Source organism: Pseudophryne corroboree, chromosome 2, assembly GCF_028390025.1.
Source record: "Pseudophryne corroboree isolate aPseCor3 chromosome 2, aPseCor3.hap2, whole genome shotgun sequence".
NCBI classification, from domain to species: Eukaryota; Metazoa; Chordata; class Amphibia; order Anura; family Myobatrachidae; genus Pseudophryne; species Pseudophryne corroboree.
The window spans coordinates 790,231,011-790,242,222 of record NC_086445.1 but is presented as its reverse complement, the minus strand read 5'-3'; the positions used below and the strand labels follow the sequence as shown (position 1 = coordinate 790,242,222).

Below are 11,212 nucleotides of genomic sequence, written 5' to 3'. Positions count from 1 at the left end.
ACGGTATAGAATGTCTCTGAAGATCTCATTGACGAAATGCTGGAAGACAGCTGGAGCATTGCTCAATCCGAAGGGCATGACGAGGTACTCATAATGTCCGTCACGGGTGTTAAATGCGGTCTTCCACTCGTCACCCTCACGGATCCGGATGAGATTGTATGCACCTCTCAGGTCCAGCTTTGTAAAGATGGTAGCTCCGCTAACTCTGTCAAAGAGCTCAGTAATCAGGGGTAAAGGATAGCGGTTCTTGATGGTAATGTCGTTCAAACCTCTGTAGTCGATGCACGGCCGCAGACCACCATCTTTCTTCTTTACAAAAAAGAAGCCTGCGCCGGCTGGAGAAGAAGAAGGTCGAATGAACCCCTTTGCTAGGTTCTCTTTAATGTATTCCTCCATAGAATGTGTCTCGGGGAGAGACAACGGATAAGTTCGGCCTCGAGGTGGAACCTTCCCTGGAACGAGATCAATCGGGCAGTCCCATTCTCTATGAGGAGGAAGGATATCAGCAGAAGCTTTACTGAACACATCCGTGAAATCTTGATATGGAGGAGGTGGAACATCAGACGACCTGGGGGAGGAAGAACAGACAGGCAACACTTTAAACAAACATGTCTTAGTACAGGAGGAACCCCATGCCAGGATTTGCGTAGTCGTCCAATCAATTGTAGGATTGTGAAGACGGAGCCATGGAAGGCCCAGGACCACAGGATGTGTGGCTCTTGGAATCACTAAAAATGAAATAAGTTCGGAATGAAGAACTCCCACTCTCAGACGAACTGGTAGAGTCCTTAGAGAAATAACTGTATCAAAAATTTTACTGCCATCCACAGCAGTTAAGGAAAAGGACGAAGGAAGTCTCTCGGTGGGTAGGGACCACCGTTTAACATAGGCTTCAGTAATAAAGTTCCCAGCTGCTCCGGAATCCAGGAGGGCAATGACGTTCTGATAACGTTGAGCAACTTGAAGCGAGACTGGGAGGTTACAATCTTGAGGAGATGGAGAGGAGATCATTACTCCTAGCCGGCCCTCTCCTTGGCGAGCTAGGATTTGGAGTTTCCCGGACGTTTGGGACAGGCATTAATGGTGTGAGACGGAGCTGCACAATACAGACAGAGAAACTCGGAGAGACGTCTTCGGCGCTCAGCAGGAGTTAAACGGGAACGGCCAATTTGCATGGGTTCATCTGTAGTTGGTGACAGTTGGCGAGGAGGAGGAGTAGAAGATTTTGGAGCAGATGATCTTCCACGCTCAGTTGCTCTCTCTCTGAAACGTAAGTCAACTTTCGTACAAAGTGAGATTAGCTCATCTAACTTGGAGGGTAAGTCTCTGGTAGCTAACTCATCTTTAATACGCTCGGATAAACCATGCCAGAATGCAGCATACAGGGCCTCGTCGTTCCATGCCAGTTCGGATGCCAGGATCTGGAACTGTATAAGATATTGTCCTACAGTACGTGATTCCTGGCGTAAACGGAGAATCTCAGACGAAGCTGAAGTTACCCGGCCTGGCTCGTCGAAGATGCGCCTGAATGTTGACACAAATGCAGTGTAAGAAGATAGCAGGGTGTCGGACCTCTCCCATAACGGTGATGCCCAATCAAGGGCTGAGCCACTGAGAAGAGAAATAATGTAGGCAATTTTTGTACGGTCACTGGGAAAATTGCCAGGTTGTAGCTCAAACTGAATCTCACACTGGTTGAGAAATCCCCTGCAGAATCTTGGAGATCCGTCAAATTTTGCTGGCGTTGGAAGATGAAGACGTGGAGCAGAAATGGGTAAGGTGGGTGGGGTTATAGCTGGAGTCACTGTGGTTGACGCACCAGACGCGCCTGATCCACGGAGAGTTGTCTGAATCCCATCCAGCCGAGTAGAGAGATCCTGGAGACAGCGGATGATGTGGCCCTGTGCAGCCTCCTGATGTTCTAGTCGGGCTGCCAGTTCTTGCATCGGCCTGGCCGCTTGATCCTGGTCTCCGGCTGGATTCATTAGGTCAGTGCTTACTGTCACAACTGAGGGCCTGAGCTGACGGGAGGCAGCCTCAGTTGTAGGGGCTGAGATGTACCGGAACCTGGGAGGTTGTATCAGACCCCTGGACATGTAAGTAACATGAACAATAACTGCCCGAAGGCGTGACCACGACAACTTAGATAAAAGTCAATGATGTTTATTATGACAACTCCGCATCACAGCAGCAATAAAAGAAAACGTAAAAGTCAGCAAAGAATAAATACAGTTCCTGAGTACTACAGCATGGCAGGAGCCACAGGGCACTGGTAGTGTGAGATAGTTCTTATGATCTTCTAGATGGAAAGTCCTTACCAGGCCCGGCTGTAGCAATGGAGATAACCCAGGATTGTACCAGCTGGTGTTCCAGGAAGAGCTGGGTTGCTGAAGGTAAAACAGCTGCTGTGGATACTGGCTGGAACCAGACTGTTGTTAGCACGGAGTGGATACTGGCTGGAACCAGTTAAATAATAAATGAACTTTGGGAGCGATGAAATGTGAACTGAAATGTAGAACTTGAGAGCGGAGAAATAATAATTCCGGTGGAGAGTGGTAAAGTGTAGAAAGGACACCGGCCCTTTAAGGGAAGCTGTACTCTGCTGGAAGCTGAGGCTGGAAGCAGGTAGTGTTGTAGCTGGAAACAGATGAATCCACAATGGGTTGGAGAGTCAGGCTACACCGCAGGTGGAATGCTGGTGCGGATCTCTATGGTGGAAGTCTTGAGACAGGAGCTGGAACCTGGAAGACAATCATAGAAGAGAGACAAACAGGAACTAGGTTTGACAACCAAAGCACTGACGTCTTCCTTGCTCAGGTACAGCTTACTTATACCTGCAGCAAGGAAGGGGTTGGCTAGGCAATTATGCAAATCAACAACACAGACAGCAGATTGGTGGAAATGATCAGATGACAGAATCCAAGATGGCTGCGCCCATGCAGACACTTGGAGGGAAGTTTGGTTTGTAATCCATGTGGTCTGGGAAACAGTAATGGCGGCGCCGGCCACCGGAGACAGGAGACGCCAGGCTGATAGATGCACATTTAACCACGCGGGCACAGCGGAGGCCGCGGCTGATGAAAACACCACTCTGCATGTGGAAACTCAGGAACAGCGGAATCCGGTCCTGGAACGCTGAGCCCGCCTTAGGAGGCATCTGAAGGGTAAGTAATGGCGTCCAGATACCCGGATCGTGACAGAAGGTACACAAGAACATCACGAAACCACCAGGAAGACCCATTGTTTCAAGGAATGGGGGACTACTAGAAATACCCAGCAAATTCTTGGACTTACACCTTAGGGAACATGTCTTGACACTACCCTCCTACCTAAAAGATACTTCTGATTTATTACGGAAGTTACATGACATCTGTCTGGAGAAGGATTGTCACATTGGATGTTGAGGCTCTGTATAGTAGCATCTCCCACCAACAAGGAATAGAAGCGACTAAGTTCTTTTTGGATATGAAAGAAAGAAATGAGTTCAACGATTTTCTTTGTGAAATGCTGAGCTTCGTACTTAACAAGAATTTCTTCACCTTCGGTGACCAATTTTTCCAGCAAATCCGAGGGACAGCGATGGGAGCGGCTTGTGCTCCCACCTATGCAAATTTGTTCCTCGGCTGGTGGGAACAAACCATCGTTTTCAGGGATGAGAATCAGAAATATACACAACATATTCTGAATTGGTTAAGATTTATAGATGATATCTTTGTGATCTGGGACAGTGATGAACAACTTCTACTGGACTTTATAGATCTACTTAACAACAACAGTCTCAACATCTTTCTGACCTGTACAATAAGTAAAGAAAAGGTATCCTTTTTAGACCTTAACATTTACAAGACAGCAACTGGAACCCTGGCCACAGAACTATATCGAAAAGACACGGCCACCAATAGTATTTTGTACCAGACAAGTTCACATTTTCCGCCGACTGTCGAGAACATTCCCAAAGGGGAATTTCTCAGACTTAGACGTAACTGTACAGAAGATACCATATACAAACAAAAAAGTCACGAACTTGCGGCCCGATTACATGCACGTGGGTATAGCAAACGAGCTTTGAAAAAAGCTCAAAAAGCCGTTCTCAAAGTGAAAAGAGACACTCTGATCTTTCAAGACAAACCAAAGAAAGAAAAAGATGATACCAAAATTCGTTTTGTAGGTACTTTTTGCCCAGAATGGCGTCATATCAAAAACGCGATTCAGAAACATCTACCGGTCTTACACCTTGATGCCGATTTATCACCACTATTGGACTCAACGCTCCAAATTAGCTGGAGGAGAGCTAAGAATGTGAAGGACATGATCGTTCAGAGCCATTTTACACGGAATCCCACCAAAACCAGCAACATAACAGGGTCCTTCCCCTGTGGGCAGTGCAAAGCCTGTCCTCAGATCCAGATCACCGACAAGGTCACAGATAGATTAGGGCGTGATATTCAAATAAAACATTTCTTTAATTGTAATACAGAAGGAATGGTCTACTGTCTAATTTGTAGCTGCAACCAACGCTACATCGGGATGACCACAAGGAAATTCAAAACCAGGATTCTAGAACACATGGGAAATATCAGAAATGCCTCGTCTGATCTACAGAAAGGCAAAAAATTGACATCAGTAGCAAGGCATTTCCATGCTCAACATCATGATTCCCCATGTGAAATGCGAGCATTTGGTCTAGACAGAATTCACTTGGGCATACGCGGGGGTGACCTAAGTAAAGAACTGATTAAGAAAGAAAGCGAATGGACTTTCAAGTTGGGGGGACTAAAACCAGCAGGCCTAAATGAGTACATCAATTACAGCGTATTTATATGATACGAATATCACTTTATACCATGTGTGTATACTCGCTTATCTAATGTCCACACCCTCAGCATAATTACATATAGTCCCACGACTTCTTATACTCCACACCCACCCGACCAATTTACAACAAAATCACTATTTTCTCACTTTTCGTTTCATCCACACATACACCTGTGTTCCATATGTTTATGTGTTTGAGTGTATGTGTGTGTATATATATAGTGTATCCAGCACGCACTCCCAACTTATACCCTTCCCCCTTTACCCTTCCCAGATTTTTACCAGAACACTAGAACAGTCACTCTCAATTATTCACCGATGATATTCATTCCCACTAATATCCCACGGGCCTCACGTACCCCATTATACCTGTTTATAAGCACTTGATTTCAACACTTATTTACTCAGTTAAGTGCACACATCAACTTTATCTCTTAGTTCAAACCCCACCCTCCAACCCATCCCTTTGGTTTCACTATCATTCCTATACATATTAATTCTCCACCTTTCATCCCTTACAGTTTGAACTAGAGCCCCACAATTACACCCAACCTTAGGCAGTGAACAGTGCCTTACTATGTGTTCATAATTAGACATTATAAACACAATCATCACTTGTCAAGGGCCCAATATTCGGCAACAGTAACCAGTTTCTCTGACCTATGGGGAGATCCCCTAATTTTGCATGTATCCGTGTTTACTCAGATATACAATAACATTTTTCAACTTGCATATGAAACATTGCTGGGTCACCACGGAGGACTCTCCTAATTTCTCAGTTCATCAGCTCTATTAGGAAGCCTCTTCATTTCCCTCCCATTTCCTTTTCTTTCTTCCCCTTCTATGCCCGCTTTCAGTATTACGGACTATGCGACATTATTATTTAGCATCTCTGACCCACATATTAACCGCAATCAAGAGCAGACATGTCCCATGTAATTAACATCAATACCTTAACAATCTACTGTTTATACAGGATACCGTATGATGATGATTATTAATAAGTGAGACACTGCATTATTATTGATTATGAACGATCACTTTTATTTAAGGCTAATGTTTAGCCCTATCAGGGAGCCTTTCTGTCCGGTCTCAGGACCGCTGACCTTGCGACTATTACACTTGACCAGCAGCGGCACCCCACTATATCTTATATACGTGCCATATAATCAACATTTCTCGAATCACCAAGCAATTTGAGAGAAATATATACCTAACCTTGTTTTATCACCTATAGCAATTCATATCTAATTATTATAAATTAATGACAATTAATTATTTCGTATCCAGGACCGCTGTTTGTGTAGTAACAGTTCATCAATTAATCATTTTTATCAGCCTACTTGGACAATACTGTGTGACAATATATTCATGGCCAAGATGTAATTACTACCAGTGCCATGAGGTAGCTTTCCCTCTTGGGGCTCCGAATTGTAAACTGTCACAAACCTACAAATCAGTGCGGGACTACCCGCACTTATTAATCTAATCACTTTAATAAGTAATATCAAATATTCATTTATATGGGCTAATCATGCTACTTTTTTCATTATTATTTTTATTATTTCTTATTGGGTTTGCAATATTAGATTAATTACCTGCATCCACCTAATTCAGCTTTGCATCATGCTGCATATGATTTATTATCCGGTCAATAAGAACTTTATTTGGGTTGTGTTTTAAAACTCTTTTTTTCTCTTTATTTTTTGTTCACATGGATAACGGCTCCTCCTGTCAATCAACCAGTGATTCAGTGTTAATTATCCGGATTATTCCAGCCGTAAAACCTCAGCGGGTAATCAAAGTACTCATACACCCCCTCCGTTTTGATTGGATGATACTGATTGAACCTCCTTTTAAAAAACCTGCTGGGATCGAGACCACAACAGGAAGTGATCAAGCCCGGCGAACGGGTGAAACGCGTATTCCGATACAACCGCTGATCTTTTGGCTGACCGGAACCTCGGACGTTATCTGACCCGTGCCCGTATCCTCCGTCTCCCCTGACTTCCACTCCATACCTATTGCGGCTGACTGCAGCAGCGGATGTCTGACGGCGGCTTGTGTCCGACAGGACACCATCGGACCGGCGGCTCCTGAACTCCCCCCATCATTTAAGATGCCCGGGGCTCTTAGAAGACTGCCAGCACCTTTTGCAAGGAGACGGGTGTCAAGACTGTAGAAGGGGTGATTCTACCCCATTTTCGGCGCGGGTAATATCAACTCTCTTTTCCCACTATCCATAGCAATCTTACTATACAGTGTAGATTGGGAGTTACAGGCACGTAACAATTTAAATATGTTTCTCTCATTTGCTCCTGTGAGCACTTGCCACTATCACTCTACTATCATACAATTTATATACTAGATGGACGTTGTGCTAATAGGTACTTGCCTGCCTTATATAAATAACTGCCATATTAATGTATTATGTTATAATGCTGCATTTTTCATTTTTCTGCATGTGATATTATTGGCAGTGATCCAATCTAAAAACCTTAATAGATCCTCCCCAGTCTGGACATATCATTTCTATTTTCACTACTATATAGCTATATCCTGTTGGGGTATTGAGAACCTGTAGTGGAAACTTTTGTAACAGCTACACTCTAGATGCAATTCAGTTACAACCTCATTGCTACTTTTAAGTACCGATAAATCATATTGGATACTTTCCCATAGCTGGTACTCTGTTATTAATTTTTTCTCCTTATCTTTGCTTTGGCATTTCAGGCACCCTGTGTTTAGGCAACATTTTCCAATGATAATGTAATTATTCCAGTTTATTTACTATTGCCACATCTGGATTTAAACCCCATTATACCTTTTCACTATCTACTTATCTTTCTTTCAATCCTTACTTTCGTGGACTCTCACCAGTGATTCAGGGTTGAGTCCCTGTCTAACATTGGCAGCAGATCCATCTAATTTCTTCTATGTCTGGTATCTGTCCTGAATAACTTTGTAAATTCGTGAACTCTCATCAGTGATTCCAGAGCTCCGTAATATTGGTCATTTCCTCTACTATCATACCACACTGGAGACGCCCGAAACCGTCCGATCTCGGAAGCTAATCAGTGTTGGGCTGGGTTAGTACTCAAGTGGGTGACCATTGAGGAATACTCAGTGCAGTAGAGCTCTTTGATTGAGCCCATATAGTGTCTAACACTGACAGCAGATTTACACTGCTCTCCAATTTCCACTCTTTGCCTGTCCCCCTGCCGCCCTCTCCGTTCTTATCTTCTCTGGCAGGAGACCATACAGTGGCATACTACTCTTAAGCACCATCAGTATCCAGACTATATTACAGGGAAATGCATAACAGTAATTGGCTTATTAGCACAATATACCACTGAATATATAACATCCAGAATTTCCTTCCATCAGCCAAAATCCAGTTTCTTATATATCAGCACATGGTGCTATTTCAAATATTTTGTTAATTATTTGACCACCCCTATCTTCTTGATGAACCACGAACTGTCTTAATTGTGTAGAAATTATTTTGTTGAATTATTAAAATTTATATTTTTATCTACTTTGACTATTTTCTATATTTATGTAAAGTAAAGAGTGCGCCCACAAAAGAGTCTTCTTCTCTTCCATATTGTCTACGTTCCCCTACTGACTCAGGATGCACCACCAAATAATATCAGAATTAGAAAACAGCGTTTTCTTACAATTACCTGATTTTGGTTTAGAAAATTAACTTTCTATATTCAATATTTCCTGTGCGGTATTCCCTCCCCTCATGTCAGAAAAAGACTCACCAGTGTCCTAAAAAATGCAGTTGTACCCAATGTCCACTTAACCACGGACATGTGGACAAGTGGAGCAGGGCAGACTCAGGACTATACGACTGTGACAGCCCACTGGGTAGATGTATTGCCTCCCGCAGCAACAACAGCAGCAGCGGCACCAGTAGCAGCATCTCGCAAATGCCAACTTGTTCCTAGGCAGGCTACGCTTTGTATTACCGCTTTCCATAAGAGGCACACAGCTGACAACCTCTTACGGAAACTCAGGAACATCATCGCAGATTGGCTTACCCCAATTGGACTCTCCTGGGGATTTGTGACATCGGACAACACCACCAATATTGTGCGTGCGTTACATGTAGGCAAATTCCAGCACGTCCCATGTTTTGCACATACAATTAATTTGGTGGTGCAGAATTTTTTTTAAAATGACAGGGGCATGCAAGAGATGCTGTCGGTGGCCCGAAGAATTGGAGCACCAGCAAACACTCCTGAACCTGCCCCTCCATCAGCTTGTTATGAACCACAAGTAGTGGTTCATTCCTGTTTGCTTTCCGTTTATGTATTTTGTACTATAGTTCTGTTTACATGCCAGGATTTCCCCTGTACCTGTTTAGAAGACTCTTGTTGGCCGCCGGTGGTGAGTCTGTGTAATTGCAGCCTGTTTTCTATGGGTTAATTCTCACCTGCAGGTGTTTGTGCAATTACCTTGTGCCTGAGTTCCAGCCATCCTGATTGGGGTGTGTTCCCTTATTACCTAGCTAGTTATGCAGTTCGGAGCTGGTGATAGACATTTGTAAAAGATACCTGAATGTTCCTGGTTTGTTTCATGTCCTATATTGTATCGGTGTCCAGGCCCTGTTTATAGTGGAATCCTGCATAATCAGTTCTGGCAGAATCTGGAGTTACTACAGTCCACCTGCATTCTTACCTTCAGTGAGAACCTGTCAGCTTCTTGTGAGCTGCTTCCTGCCCTGGTGTGTTCCTGTGATCCAGTAGCCCAGAGTCCTGAGTCCTGTTGTCCGGAGCCTGTTAAAGATATATGTCCGGCTTTCCTGTTCTGTGAGCCTGTGACTGCGGCTTTGGGGTTCCCGTCCGTCTGCCTGTGTTCATATTGGTTCCGTGAGTAGCGGCTCTGCCGCATTCCTCGGCCTAGGCCGCAGCGTCTTGTTATATTTGTTTTGGAGTTTCTGCAGAGGTTCTGCATTGGCTGTCCTCGCTGGTATACGACAGTGTCATGTAGGCGTGTGGACAGCATTGCCTTTGTTGTTAGTCTTGGCAGCTGAGCCGCGTATACCTTCATTTAGTTCCGTAGCGCCCCTAACTCTGTATTTCTGTCTTTAGTTAGAGGTTCCCCTTGTCATCATCCCGTCTCAGTTTACGCCTTGTCTCCAACTAAGACCGGGGGGCATCGGAGTTGGGCAGACATAATCCGTAAGCAGACTACGAGGGTGAGACAACGGAGTCAGGTTTCCGTAGGAGTTGCTGCCGAGCTCCGTATCTATTGCAGCATTACGTTCCTGTACTCGGAGCTTGACCACCCTGTTCCCAGAGTACCAAGTACAGTGCACGTAACATTATCACCAGCCAATACAACAAAAAAGAAACAAAGCTAAATAGTAGTTTTTTCTTTTTTGGCCCAGTCCAGTGTCCTGTCTAGAATCCAGTCATGTCTAGAATCTAGTCCTGTCTAGAGTCCAGTGTTCAGAACCCAGTCCAGTGTTCAGAACCCAGTCCAGTGTTCAGAACCCAGTCCAGTCTTGTCTTGTCTAGTTCAGAACCCAGCCCAGTCTTGTCTTGTCTAGTTCAGAACCCAGCCCAGTCTTGTCTTGTCTAGTTCAGAACCCAGCCCAGTCTTGTCTTGTCTAGTTCAGAACCCAGCCCAGTCTTATCTTGTTCAGAACCCAGCCCAGTCTTGTCTTGTCTAGTTCAGAACCCAGCCCAGTCTTGTCTTGTCTAGTTCAGAACCCAGCCCAGTCTTGTCTTGTCTAGTTCAGAACCCAGCCCAGTCTTGTCTTGTCTAGTTCAGAACCCAGCCCAGTCTTGTCTCGTCTAGTTCAGAACCCAGCCCAGTCTTGTCTCGTCTAGTTCAGAACCCAGCCCAGTCTTGTCTTGTCTAGTTCAGAACCCAGCCCAGTCTTGTCTTGTCTAGTTCAGAACCCAGCCCAGTCTTGTCTTGTCTAGTTCAGAACCCAGCCCAGTCTTATCTTGTTCAGAACCCAGCCCAGTCTTGTCTTGTCTAGTTCAGAATCCAGCCCAGTCTTGTCTTGTCTAGTACAGAATCCAGCCCAGTCTTGTCTTGTCTAGTTTGAAATCCTCCTATGCCAACTATGCAAGCCCTGAACTCTGCTTTCAGTGCTTTGAAACCTGAGCGGCTGGAAGTTTTGCAACAATCCTTAAAGCAACTGCAAAACCTTCTAACCAAAATTTTGCTTATCTTGCCAGAAGTTGTTGAGAGTACATCTATCTCTAAAGAGACTCTTGCTCACAATATGGTGACAAGAGAATCCTCAGGTTCGGTTGGAGAGAAAAGGTTTAAAAGTTTTCTGCGGCCCAGGCTCTCAGAAGAGGAGCGTCTGCGTAGCAGAAACTTACATTTATGTCTATATTGTGGGGGTTTAGGCCACTATCTGCAGACC

At 44.5% G+C, this 11,212-nt stretch overlaps 1 pseudogene; it reads left to right on the top strand.

Moving 5' to 3' along the window:
• Positions 1 to 7,834: 7,834 nt before the first annotated feature.
• LOC135051471 (5S ribosomal RNA) lies at positions 7,835 to 7,953 on the top strand (annotated as a pseudogene).
• Positions 7,954 to 11,212: the final 3,259 nt, after the last annotated feature.